At 40.0% G+C, this 14,250-nt stretch overlaps 1 long non-coding RNA gene across 2 annotated transcripts; it reads left to right on the forward strand.

The window, feature by feature from the left end:
- Nucleotides 1-1,348: 1,348 nt before the first annotated feature.
- Nucleotides 1,349-6,181, forward strand: LOC123062860 (uncharacterized). Of its 2 annotated transcripts, none has more exons than XR_006429920.1 (3): nt 1,349-3,371; nt 3,475-5,626; nt 5,809-6,181. It is a non-coding gene; the product is annotated as an uncharacterized lncRNA (long non-coding RNA). The 2 variants fall into 2 exon arrangements; XR_006429921.1 differs by having other exon boundaries at nt 1,349-3,195; nt 3,302-5,626.
- Nucleotides 6,182-14,250: the final 8,069 nt, after the last annotated feature.

Raw genomic sequence — 14,250 nt, forward strand, 5'->3', positions numbered from 1 at the left:
TCATGCAACCATGGATGTCAGGCACGGACGTTGTTCAGTGCCAGGAAGTGAGCATCACCATGACGAGGCACAGCCTTGGGGCAGCGCTGAACGCATTTGACATCACTGAGAATGGCTACAGCTGCACGGCCGCCGCAGCGCGTTCACTTTTGCCCTGCACGGCGGCAGCACCGGCTTCAAGAAGCGGTTTAACACTGCCACGGCCACCGGCCTCTGTGTTCTGTCGCGTCCGCAACGCTCGAGACATTGTCTGCAACGTTGATGAAGATGAAGGAGATGGAAATTTCAGATAGGACAACATAAAAAATATTCAGGCATGTCTTTACCACTACAAAATATTCAGTCACTGCCCTTGTGCCAATTCTTTTCTGCTTTATCCATGAATCAGTCTGTGCTTCCCCCAAATTAATGCATTTGAAGTTTTGAACTAAAGCTTAGTTGATGTAGGGAAGTGAATTGTAGACGTATTTTTAAATTTATATTTAGTACTAGAATTATGTTTTCAATTCAGTTTCACATCATCGTGTCACTAGAAATTTCAACATGGTATGCTTGTTCGTTTAGACTAGACAACTTTATGAAATTGCGGCATCGGCATCAGTATGCTGCCATTGATCGTATTGCCAAACTTTTTGTACATCATCTGACACAACATCATATAGTCAATATGATTCCCTATGCACACTGCCCATTAATTAACTGAATTACTAGAATGTTCATTGTTTTCTTCCATGTGTATCCCTTGGGGTGTGGTTCTTATGAGCACTTATTTAGAGGTTTATGGAGTCCTCCTAGAGTTTGAGAAATTTTAATGAGAATTGGTTTGACAGAAACGGGAGGGGCCATTAGGACAATTTTTACGTAGAAGAGATCTCGGGCAGACTGGAACATATGGACCAAAACTGGGGCAAGAGTTCAGTAGCTTTGCTGTTGTTGTTCTAGAACTCTTTATGTCGTGAAATATCTAGGAAAATTGCATTGGTGCACTTTGTAAGTTTGTATAATGTGGGGTCCTCGGACCGAGGCAATATTGTAAAAAAACACGCCTTAAGGTTTGCATCGTTTGTATTAAGGTTGTTCCTTATTTCTAACGAACATGCTTTAGAGGTGTTTTTACAGATGTGCTCCTGCTTCTATCTACTGATCAAATGACTTTCTATTTCATTGTTTTCTGCCAATATATTATTCAGCAGTAATGACTGATAAGAATAAGATAAGCCAGCCGTGAGTGTGAAGTAGCAAGATAGTTTGAAAATTCAGAATCTTCATTGCAAGTACACGAACTGATGTTTTTTGCCCACGCATTGCTCAATGATAATTTATACCATGTCTTTAATTTACTAGATGAACTGCACACCTGAACGCAACACTAATGGAAAGATTCAGCATCTTGGTCGGCTGCTCACGGTGGGGCTTGTGGCTGGTGGTTGCGGCAGTGGCAGAGCAGTGTCCGAGAGCGTGGCGCAAGCAGTGGCCCCTGCTATGTGGGCTGATGGGAGCACACCGTCCAAGCAGCGCTTCAAGTCTGACAATGTCCGCTCTACACCAAGGTACGTGGGCACTCGTCCAAAGATCTAACATCTTCACCGACTAGGACTAAGGTATGTGTTTTCTTCTGCCCGTGTGATGTGGTGATAATTTGTTATGCATATGTTTGTAGATGTTAGTCAGTATTTGGGAGATATGAGGTAGTTTGCTAGATAAGAAATAGAACAAGAACAAGAAGGAGCTTTAGTTGGGCCATGTCATTGTGAACTTGGAGCACAGAAATTTATAGGAGGTGGTTGTCGTAAAACTAGGTGCTTAAGATCTGCGGAACTATAACATTTTTTGAGTCTAAGTAAAACAAATTTACTTTCTGGGTCTAACTATGTTAATAATTTCTTGCGTGAATAGATGGGCCAAGCCGAGCAGGCCATCACTTTTCTGAAAACTATATCGCCATTTATTTAGCCAGTACAATGTTTATTTTCTGAAAACTATATTGCTGTTGTAGGTTATCTGATTAAAATTACATCCCCTTCTTGTGTTTTATGAGTTGATTTCTACCATGTACTGTAACGGCCGTGCAGTGACCTTTTCGAAGCGAGATGTTTTTTGTCATGAATTTAAACTTGAATTGCTAACACGCTGGTACTTTTATCTGATGAGCATTTGACATGATTTTGTAGTTTGTGAGGGTTGAAGCCAAAAGAAGAACAACATACAATGAGGTGTTCTCCAAAGTTCAAACACATGTATCCTTCACTAATTGGCCATGATAAATCATCCCCAAATGCCAAGTTTAAATATCAATGGAGTTTTGCTATAATTTTTGATGGCTTTATCTAAACTGTAACTATGCAGTCTGCTTAAGAAACAAAAAAATAAGGAGTATCCTGAATGCCACTGCAAAAAAATTATCCTGTGGAGCTGATGCTGAAAGGCATAAAATTCAATACTTCTATTACATTGTTGCCATGCCATTTTTTTTGCTGATACATAACACGTCTTTCAAATATATATGCTTGGGAACTGATTTATTTTCTTCCGGCTTGATTCATCAACTACCTCAACCAGCTACTGTCTATTACAGGTTGCAGATGAAATTTATTCAGAGCTGAAGTCCATGGCACATATTGGTCAAGGGGTTTGTATAATATGCACTTCTTTGTTCCCTTTCCACTTTTTTCTTGGAATTAAGAAGCATCGCTCCCAATTCCATTTAGCACGGAACTGATACAAAGAGTGCCGGCCCACCAAATGTCATGGTTCCAGAAATTTTATTACAAACATCCACATGTTATAGAACCTCTAACCAGCACCGCCACCTTACTGTCTTTGCAACAACGACAATGGAACACAACAACCTCGCACTGGCCGGATCCTCCGTGCCATGTCCATCCAATGCCGCTCTGCTTCGCTCTCCATGTCATCACCAGCCACCCTCCCTGTGCAGTGACGACCTGCTGGTCGCGGTGCTGCTTTGCATCCTTTATGATGGTGCATCTGGAACATATGCGGAATGATGCATCCATGGTCAAGCTTCGATAGACTTGCTAAAGTTAAAGCTCATGATGAACTTATGCAGACAATGTCTCTGATGTTCAAGAGAGAACACTGTAAATGAGGACAATGTCATGAGCTGCAAATCTGTAAATGATGTTGAAGAGAGAGCTATAAATGTCTCTGCAACAACGGACCTGCAGCCTGTAGGTAATTGGTCTTGTGTCTTCCAGCTACAATAAAAAGAGTCTAAGCAATAAAGGTCCTACTAATCAATTAAGTTGGCCGTTTGCTTGCTTCTTGTGCCTACAACAAGCTCGCTGGATTGTTTTATCGTAGTATGAAAGCTTGTAAGCGCGAGATTGAGGTCCTACTAATAAATTAAGGTGGATGCTTGCTTGCTTTTTTTCCTCAGTATTGCAAGCTTTACTGTGAATTAAAAGGAATTGAGTTCCTCTAAGCACAATTTAATTATTGGTGAGCATTCAGGTGAGTGATCAGCTTATGCTCCACCGATGCAGGCATCCAGAGGTTCGACTGCGTTGGCAGGAGCTCGGTTGGTTTACTTATATGCTTTTTTTTCTGCAACATTGGGTTATTTGGGTAGTTCATGCATGTTCGTCCTCTTTATATGGTTTTTCTCATAATGCGCGCCCCGAAGTAGGTTCTTTTAGTTGCTACAGATTTTAGTTTTTTCTGCTTACTGTCATGTCCACTTTCTTATCTGATTAAGCAACTAATATATTAATATCTGTGCAAAGTTCTACCATTTTTGCACTCACTTATGGGGCCATCTATGTAGAGTTTGTTCTGCTATTCTCCAACTTAAATAAAGAATGCAGTCTCATGTCATTGTCTTTGCTAATACAGTTTGTAATGCAATCCAATTGTAGTGTCATGTTCCAGCTCCTTTTATTTTCATCGTGATGTGCAAGGTTGTTCATGTGCTCTTCTTGCCATGCACTAATCAAAGTGTACATGTAGATGCTAAAAATTGCTTATCATCAAATTACTTGACTTATGTACTGCTTGGATTTGTTTAATTAAAGAGATGTCTCTTTAAATTGACTATATTTACTTGTCACACATCATTTGGGTCTTTTGCATTGCCAAGAGTTGTTACCTGAAACTTCATACATTGTAATTTCTTGTTATCCTTCTGTGCATGGAGTCATCTTGTGGGTAGTACAATCCAGGTCGACAATGCTGAGATAATCATCATTTTAATTATGACAGATTACCAAGTTTAATATTTCAGTTCTCCGAAACATAATCTGATTATGACAGCTTATCAAATTTAATATTCTACACATGGTGAACTTCATCAAATTAGGATACCTACTTGTTTTATCATTCTATCAGCAACCTAAGCTGATACTATAAGATATTGAACCCACTTGTAGTTCAGACCTTGCACGATTCTGATGGGGAAGAAAAAAGTGACTTGTCCCTATGGGCTATGGAGACAATGGATCTCCTCTGTATGAAGGTGATGTTGGTTCGACAAATGGATATCTCTACCTTTTGTTTTGTGAAGAGTTGTGTCTGAAACCTGGTGAAACGACAGGGAAATAGAATACAGGGTCTATAATGAAAAGATGTTTTATTTTGAGCACGATGCAGAACTTGTTCTCAGTATACTATGCCATTTTTCATATGTTGACATGTGATTCCAAATAAGTTCTATTGGTTTAGAAAAATGTAATCCTGCAAAAGAAATATTCCACATTTTAATTTTAAATTTAATATATATTGTATATGAGCTTATTTTAATTTTTTATTTAATATATGTTTATATGTTTACTTTTTTTAAGATCAATATAAAAACCATTGGCTTTGGATGTTGCTTTGAAAATGTCAATTGACTAAGTTACTGACATAACTATGATGTACTGAAACTAATCGAGTTTTATACTTTTATACAAGGAAAATGATTCCTTTTGGGCTGTTGACGGAAGCTTGCGCCAGTCGCCTGTGAATCGTTCGATCACGTCTCATCTACCAGTTCTCCCTAACGCACACATCCAGGCGATTCAATCCCCTCCTTCATCCTTACCTCATGAGGAAACCGCCAGCCACTTGTTCTCTCCCGTTCCTCTCATCTCTCAAGCTTCGTTTTGTCCCTCTCTCACATCACCTTTTTTCTCCTTTTCATCCAGCGTCACTGCTGGACGTAGTTGCTAGTATGAATGTGGGGGCAGGCGACGAGTCGGCTGCAAGTGCGAGCGCAGTGTTGTGGCGACGGGCAGCAAGGACGAACGCGTGCACGAGCTGCGCTGCTGCAGGAGGTGCCGCAGCGTGATGCAACTGAGGAGCTACAACCACCAGTTAGTGAAGCTGCAACCGTCATATGGTGCCTACATTCAGATGGCCGGCAACGACGGCTGCCGGCTGCGTATGGAGACGAGCATGGCGAGACGAAAAGCTGCAACAGGCAAAGATTTTGTTGGAACCGGCGGCATGTTTTGTTGGGACCGGCAGGGCGATGTGCTACGACGGTGACGCAGGGGCGGAGACGGTGTGTTGGGACCGGCAGGGCGATGTGCTACGACGGTGACGCAGGGGCGGAGACGGTGTGTTGGGACCGGGAAGATGAATAGCTGCAACCGACAATAATCAACCAGTTACATGTTTGGAGAAGGTTTATAAAATCTCTACTTCTTGTTGCATCAAGGCATTGATATTGGACTAGAATGCATATGTTTTATAATAAAAAGACAAACCTCATGCATTTGTTTTTATTGCAACTTTTTTTGTAGTCATCAATAGTCATATGTCAAGTACTGTTTGATCATTTTTAGGGTATTGTCATTCTTTTTACAGACCACTTGCGTTGGGCAAGAGGGTTCTGCTGTGGAGACCAAGAAAAAGGATGACAGCGTTGGGGACGCCTCAACTGCCGATGATGAACGCAGCTCGGAACAAGCAAAGCTCCACGCGAGGCTCCCCTTCTTAGACCAGTACTAAGGACTGCAGTTATGTTCGACCCATGAACCGGAAGGATTGCTTGCCATTATGTGGTATAGTTGTCCTTTGAGATATATTATTGTTTGTATGAATTATGAGCTTCTCCGTGTCTAAATTTACTCAAATAGTCTTCTAGGAATCTTGTTTTTGATCCACTTTGGAGTCACAATTTGTTGCTTGACACTTTGTTGTCTAACCCTCAATTAAAGTTATTACTATATTCAAGTGATCGAATATTAGTCAGTGTATTACATTTTTTATTTTCTTATTTATCTATGTTGTGCCTTTTGGTATTATGTCATCATAGTGGAATTTCAAATATGTTAGTGATTACATCTGATGTTCCTGCACATTTTACGGTTTCTCTTATGTATTTTTCACACGTCGTTTTTTTATTTGGCGCATCACCTGGCAAGTACCTATCTCTACTACTATTATAAAGAGGAGTATGTAGGTCGTTTCGTTTCCTCCCTTGTCCCTCACTGCTAGCCTGCCATGGCAGCGTCCACTGAAGAAAAATGAATTAAATAAGTGACCAAGGGTAGAATTAGCACTAAGGAAGGCAGTTGCCGCCCTTGTCCCTCCCTGCCATGGCAACATCGACCAATGGCTTACTTAGAACACGAGTTTGTGGATTTTGTGATAAGAGTTAGTGTTGAGAGGAGCGAGATGGGGTTTGTCTGTTCGGGTATGGTTGTTTGAGTGGAATAATTTCTCTAATTTAGAAATTGCATGAGCGAGCGGTTCATAATTATTTTATCAAGTCATACAATTTTTTGGTTAGGATAGAAGGGTAATTTCATTCATCGGTTGCCTCAAGATTTAATAATGTACATGTTGGAATATCAGTTGCATGCAAAACAACAGATACCATATTTTGTTTCATGGTAATGCATGCCATTCAACTAAGTGTTATAACGTGGCAATGGCGGTGGAGACATCGGATCTTTCTTCTTGGCTTGGGGTGCGTCATGGCGGCGCACGCCTCGTCTCCCTTGATGGCGGTGGCGGATCGAAACATAGGGAGCAGATCAGGGTGGAGATTGGGGCGGTTGGCGTGGGACATCTCCTTGACCTTCTGTGGGGAAGTAGGTGTGAGGGAGGGCGCCATGGCGAAGGTAAGGTGGGCATCATCCGGCTTTAAAAGAGATGGCTCAAGTGAGAAATGTCTTTTATGACTGAAAACCGAGCGACATGGGGAGGGTGCGTCATTGGATGGGGGTTTTGTGTTGGGACTGCATGAGAAAACATAGCGGATAGTTCGAACAATCACATTTCTCCTCCACATATTGGCTCGATTTGGGGAACTCGGAGTGCCCAGACGGTTGGAGTTTTAGGAGCCCGTTGGGCGCCCGTTTGATGCCCGAACAAGCCCAAACATACGTGGGAGAAATGAACTTCGACTTTGGAGACAACATTAATCTTTTGTTTAATTCATATATATATATATGCATTGTAGCCCGTAGTCCATAGCAACGCACGGTCGATGATGAGGGGTGTTTGGAGTAAGTATCATGTATCAATATTTAATCTGGGATGTACATTATTATTCTTCTTACCATCCAATGGTTAGGAAGGAATGAGTTTGTAGCTCGGCAGCTGATTCAATGGGTTTAAGTCTTAAGAAACTTCAGTGCATACTTAACATGGAGGACAATGATTGCTTCAACACCGCCGTGCGTATACTGGCATGTGAAGAGGGAGTATTGTTCACGGACCCTCATATACACTACATGGATCTAAGATTTTGTGTAAGTTATCGTAACTCTTCATTCTATGTGGTATTAGTATCAGCATGTTGACGCAATATTTATTTTGTTTACTTAGTCCATGATGCTAGAGGCAACACGAGGTCAGAAGTTTTGCGAGAAGGAAACTATCCAGTCGCTGGCAACATTATTTGATAGCTGGCCTGGGATGGACAACAACATCTCATCGTGCAACATGGTAAGTAAAATATTTTGTCTATTATTATCATGATTTATTGTTGTTTCTAATAGCTCCACTGTAGATTTATCTTTCCTATGCATCCATTGGCCGATACATCTTGTATGTCATCGACAAAGAGGCATGTCGTCTATATATTATGGACTCTATTCAAACATCACAATTGTCAAAGGATAAAAATTTGAGGCATGCACTGAAATTTAAAAGTTTTGCAAGGGATTTCAAAGAAGCGCTCGAAATAAAGCTGCATGGTTGGAATTCTGATATATCTAAATGACAATGTTTATTTCCGTTTGGTATTTCAACGAGTATAGACGGGTAATGAATTCATAATAAAAACATTTATTTTTGTTATCATTATATTATTTATATTATTAATTTAAAAAATTGCAGAAATGTGTCTGGCTATTTTGTTTTTTATTTTATGCTCTGATGGAACGGTAAAGAATTGGCCAAGCCGGTTTGCACGGTGAGTATTGTCTGTTGCATGTTCTAAGACCTTCGGCGTGAAATTTTCATACTAACTACATATATTATTTGTGCAGGACGGGTTTGAGTTGAGAAAGCAGTTTTTATTATACTTGCTAAAACATCGTGGGAATTAAGCTAAATGCAACTTTCTTGATATTGTGAAAGAATATCTTAAGCGCACCATCTAGATATTGATAGTTTTGTTATAGATGTTCCCGCAAAAAAAAAGTTTTGTTATAGATGTTAAGGTCGAACATCGCTCAGTTTGTTACATGGGCATGTCGTTATTTTTTCTTTTTGTTATCATTTTACATTGCAAAAACGGAGAAAGTACTTAAATAATTGTGTTTGTGTTATATTATTTGTACGTGTGATATTTAACATGTAACTCGTGCAAACTATTTCAAGAGCCCGTGGTAACGCACGGGCAGTCTACTGGTCCTTTTAAAAGATCAGTCAGGTGACGCGTAGCACGACCCATGAATATTTACCATGCTCGGCCCGATTGCTTTTTCTTGTTTGAGGCCGCCAATGACGAGACCTCCTATACGTCGCTCGCTGCGCCCAACAGCAATGGGGCACATAGGGCGAGCCAACCGGTCGACCAAGCAGCGTGTCATTCAAATCAGTGAGAAAATCCCAAAAAGAAATTATGTGCGCGATAGGGATCGAACCGAGATCCTCCTGCTAGCAGATGATCGCGCCTATGCAGTGAGATAAGACGAGTAAAAAAACAGATCTAAAACATGTTTTGAAATTTGAAACATGGTTTTCAAAATATATATTTTTGAAACATGGATGCTTTCAAATTTATGAACATTTTTAAAGAAAAACTCAATTTTTTGGAAAAAAACAAACATTTTTTAATCTGTGAACAATTTTCGAACAAAGGGGACGTTTTTCTGAAATTTTGAACCGCGAACATTTTTTGACAAAATGAACATTTTTTAAAATGCAAAAAAAATTGAACAAAATTTTAAAAGGCTGACATTTTATGGATCTATGAACAATTTTTAAAATCCTGAACAGTTCTTTAAAGTGTGAATATTTTATTTGAAATTTCCAAACATTTTCTCAAAACACAAAATTTTGAAGTCAGGATTTTTTTTGAAAATGTGATTTTTTTCTGAAAACATGATTTTTTTTAATATGTGAACGGCACAAGAATATGCTTCAAAACTTTGGAGCAATATTAGTAAACGTGAACATTTTTGTAAAATACAAACATATTTTTGAATTTTTAAATAATTCTTTGAAACTCGGCCTAATTTTGAACTTTTTAGAAAAATCTAGAACATTTTTTTGAAAACAAGAATATTGTTTCAAAGAATGGTAATATTTTTCAAATTTTTAAGAAATTTCACCAAGAACAAAATTTAAAGTTCCAACATTTTTTAAAACACAAAAACCATTTGATGGTTTGAAAATTTGAAGAAAAATATAGTATATTAACTTAAGATATCCAGCTAAGAGAGACTAGGAAGGAACTAAGTTAAATGTCATGTGTTATATATATTAAATGTCATATGTTGAGTTTAACAATCATTTGGCATCACAGTGTGTACTTTGCATTTGGTCTTGAATAATATCAGTTAGCTCAACTCTCATGAAATGCGCCCAAGTTTGATATATAAAATGTTTGCTTGTGTAAGAAGGAAACTTTGTGCTTCTTATCACTTTTTTTATATATATTCAGTGTTCATAAGAATGTACAGCTCAAATTGAAAATACCACCAACTTGCATCCCTCACCCAAACTCTCTTCAAATCAACCAAATTCGTCAAAATTTATGCACTTAGTCTTCGATTTTGAAAACCATCTTAGAGTAAACAAACTACGATGTCGTTTGTTTCTACTACTCCCTCTATTCCAAATTAGTCGTCGCTGAAATGTATGTATCTAGAACTAAAATACATCTAGACACATCCATACGTGCGACAAGTAATTAGGAGCGGAGGGAGTACAACACATTTATTTTTTTCTTTTGTCTTCATGCGCTTGCTTGCAAACACGTGGATGTATGCTGCTATATATCGATCATCAGTAACGGAAGAACCAATAGAAGCTACTCCCTCCGTTCCTAAATATTTGTCTTTCTAGAGATTTCAACAAATGACTACATACGAAACAAAATGAGTGAATCTATACTCTAAAATATGTCTATATACATCCGTATGTGATAATCCATTTGAAGTCTCAAAAAGACAAATATTTATGAACAGAGGAAGTACAAGGTAAGTGTTTGAAATGATACTTGATACAGACTAGCAGACAATGAAAACAAAGGAAAAGTCAGAAACAAATTGTCAGCCATCACCTTAGAATTCTTCTTCTTCAATTCGAAGTTGACGAATAAGGCGATGAACTCACTTGGATGGCCTCACTTAACTATATACTATTGTAAACCCCATTCCACATATAAATAGATGTGTATGATTTCTAACAACTTCTAGTCGATTTACACTAAGATCCACATACTTAATGCTTAAAACTTTACAAGTTCAATGCCCTTTGGTTTGTTAAAGTTCCTTTACAAAAAGTATTAATCGGGCTTATGTTTCAAAAACTGATTTCACTCATTTTGAAAAATAGATTTTGCACATTTTTCAAAAAGCACTGAATCTATTATTTTGAAAACTATCAGTTTCATATGTTCGAAGTAATAAGTCACCGAAACAATTAGTTTCGCAAAATGATTTCAATTGTTTACAATAACTATATTAACAATAAATATATTATTTCAATTGATTTTAAAAAGTTATCTCAATTATTTCAAACAACATATTTCAACCCTTTCGAGAGATAAGTTTCGCTCATTTCAATTTACCGAGTTCACTTATTTCAAGAAACTGATTTCACTTAAATAAGTGAAATGATTTTTTGAAATTAGTTACTTAAAATGATTGAAAAACTGATTTCACTCATTTCAAAAAAAAATCACATATATTTTTAAAGCATCAAGTCTACTTTTTAAAAACTTCAATTTCATATTCTTGAAATAATTGGTTTCACACACTGAAACAATAATTTTCAAAGAATGATTTCAACTATTTCTAGCAATTAATTTCACTCTTTATAAAATAACTGATTTCAGTTCTTTCAAACAACATATTTCAACCCTTTCGAGTGGCAGATTTCACTCATTTCAATTAACTGAGTTGACTTATTTCAAGAAACCGATTTCACTTAAATGAGTGAAATAAGTTTTGAAATTAGTTACTTAAAATGACTGAAAATCTGATTTCACTCATTTTGAAAAACAGATTTCACATATTTTTTAGAAGCATCGAGTCTACTTTGTTGAAAACTTCAATTTCATATTTTTGAAATAATTAGTTTCGCACACTGAAACAATAAGTTTCACAAAATGATTTCAACTATTTCTAACAGTTAATTTCACTCTTTATTAAATAACCGATTTTAGTTCTTTCAAACAACATGTTTCAACCCTTTCGAGAGGCAGATTTCAGTCATTTCAATCTGCTAACCTCACTAATTTCAAAAAAGTGATTTGAAATAAGCAGTTTCATACAGCGAAATAGATTGAGTGCAATAAGTGCATTCAGACTTTAAATTTTATGTTTAAAATATATCCAAGATTGGTCTTGTTCGAAAGGTGTTGGCGCGAGGAGTACAAATATATAAAAGTTTCAAACATGAGATTATGGTTTAGAAGATATAAATGATTTAAACGGGTTAAGATGGAATAAAGCCCATTGACTTGTTTGGGAGGTAGACAGAGGAGAGATGATGTTGCGTGTGTACGTTTTCTTGACAAAATATGGGCCCCATGATTTGACCAAAAATCACCGATACAATAAACAGGCTACTAAAATACGTACAATGATATACATATGCTCGTGGTCCCATCCCGAGGCCCCCGCTCCCGCAGGGGCGACTCGGGCGGCGTAACCCTAGCCCGCCGTCGGCCCTCTCCCCCACCTCTCCTCTCCCTCGTCGCCACCGGAGGTGGCCGCCGGTGAAGGTGGCGGCGAGGATCTGGCCGCCCCGTTCTTCCTCGGGGGGCTTTGGATCCGTGGCGACGGCCTCGGCTGGTGGATCGACGCCGGGTCTACGGTGACCGGTGCTCGTTGGTGCTGACCGTTCTTCCTCGGCCGCGGGGGGCGGTGAGGCGGCGGCAGGTAGCGGCTGTGGTGCGGGTGTCTCGGTGGCGCCCGATCTAGATCTGAAGGCCTCCGTCTACTTCAACCAGGGCTGTCTCCGATGGTCCTGCTTTGGGCGGCCTTTGTCGCCGGAGTTGTACCTGTTTGGCGGCTGGAGGTGGGAGGTGGCTCCGGAGAAATCCGAGGCCAGCAGTGCTGGCCAAGACGGCGGCGACACCCGAGGGCGCCGTACCCTTCTTGTAGGCGTCGTCCAGGTTGCCTCCTTCCCCTCTTCCTTCCACCCAGCTCGTATGCCGGGCGAAAGCCTAAATCCTTACCGGATCGAGCGACAGCGGCGCTCCGGGCGTCGTCACCCTCTTGGGGGTGTCGTTCGTGGTGAGCTTGGGGCGGATGTGATGCTTTGGTTGCTTGGCGGCGGTTGGTGGCATGGTCGGAGTTTGTCTGGTGGCGGTGCGTTGGCGCTCTGCCGCCTATGTGCTCAGCCTCGGAGTCCTTCTTCCACGATGCTTGGTCTTCAGCAGCCCCGCCGGACTCGGCGGAGCGGTGCTTCATCCTACTCATTGATGGCGACGTATCTCGGTGGCGTGGCGCAGTGGAGATTCGGCGTCCGCTGTGTGGCAATGGACTCGCGCAGGAGGACGAAACTGTTTGGTGTCGTGGTGACGTAGTGGCCAGACAAGGTAGAAGCCTCAATATTTGCTCTGAAGACGGACCTGTGGAAGATGGCGGCGACGACACATGAGTGCGTCGGACCGGTTTGTACCCCATACGCGGTATGTGGCTCGGCTGGGGCTTCCGGCTTTTGATGTTAGGTTTAAGTAAGTGGTCTGGGTAGTGGCCCAGCTAGCACCCCTTCATCATTTTGATGTTAGGATTAGATGAGTGGTCTGGGTAGTGGCCCAGCTAGCACGTCTTCATCATTTGGATATGAGTAGCGACAAATATTGCCAAGATGACGGATTCAGACATATTGTTGTAATACTTTGTAAGGTCCTCAAAAATAATCAATAAAGATGCAGAGGGCGGGGGGCATCCTCTTTTTCTAAAAAAAAATCTCTTTACATGTGGCAGCATATCATTGGTGCCAAAAATATTGGGTACATACTGTTGCCGTGTCGACCACCCCTCCGTATTCCGTTTTCGTTGACGATAATGAAAACTGGGAGCGTGATGCTTGTCAATTCGAAAAAGAAGAAGAGTACCAGGTGGCACTTGTGGTAAGCAATGCAAACCTGATAAATGTTACACGTGTGGTCCTGATGATTTTTTTTGACAACTTTAGTTATGAAGCATGTTAATTTTCTGTTTGCATGACAAGTTTGAATTTTTTTGAGATTTGTTCTTTTTTGAATGGCAACTTTAGTACCTCCTCCGTAAAATAATATAAGAGCATCTAAAATACTGTTTTAGTGATTTAAACGCTTTTATATTAGTTTATAGAGGGAGTACTATAAAAAACGGCATGTCCGTATTACTTCGTGTCACAAGTGTAGCACTTATCATCTGGAAAAGAAAAAGAAGATGAGTAAAAACACCTTCCCATTTGCAATCATGCCGCGGGCAAAATAAGATGGAAAAATGATGGCATAAACGGTATTGTAGGCGGCTCACTCCATCGTGTCTCGGCGACATGCGGAGTAGAGTGGACATGATGCCAAATGCCATGCATATGCATGCATGCATATGATCCACCGCTTACTTACGATCCAAGCCAAGCCCGGATCCGAGGAGAATGTTCCAACGGCTAATGCTCTGC

The sequence above is a fragment of the Triticum aestivum genome, chromosome 3A (assembly GCF_018294505.1).
Source record: "Triticum aestivum cultivar Chinese Spring chromosome 3A, IWGSC CS RefSeq v2.1, whole genome shotgun sequence".
Taxonomy (NCBI): domain Eukaryota; kingdom Viridiplantae; phylum Streptophyta; class Magnoliopsida; order Poales; family Poaceae; genus Triticum; species Triticum aestivum.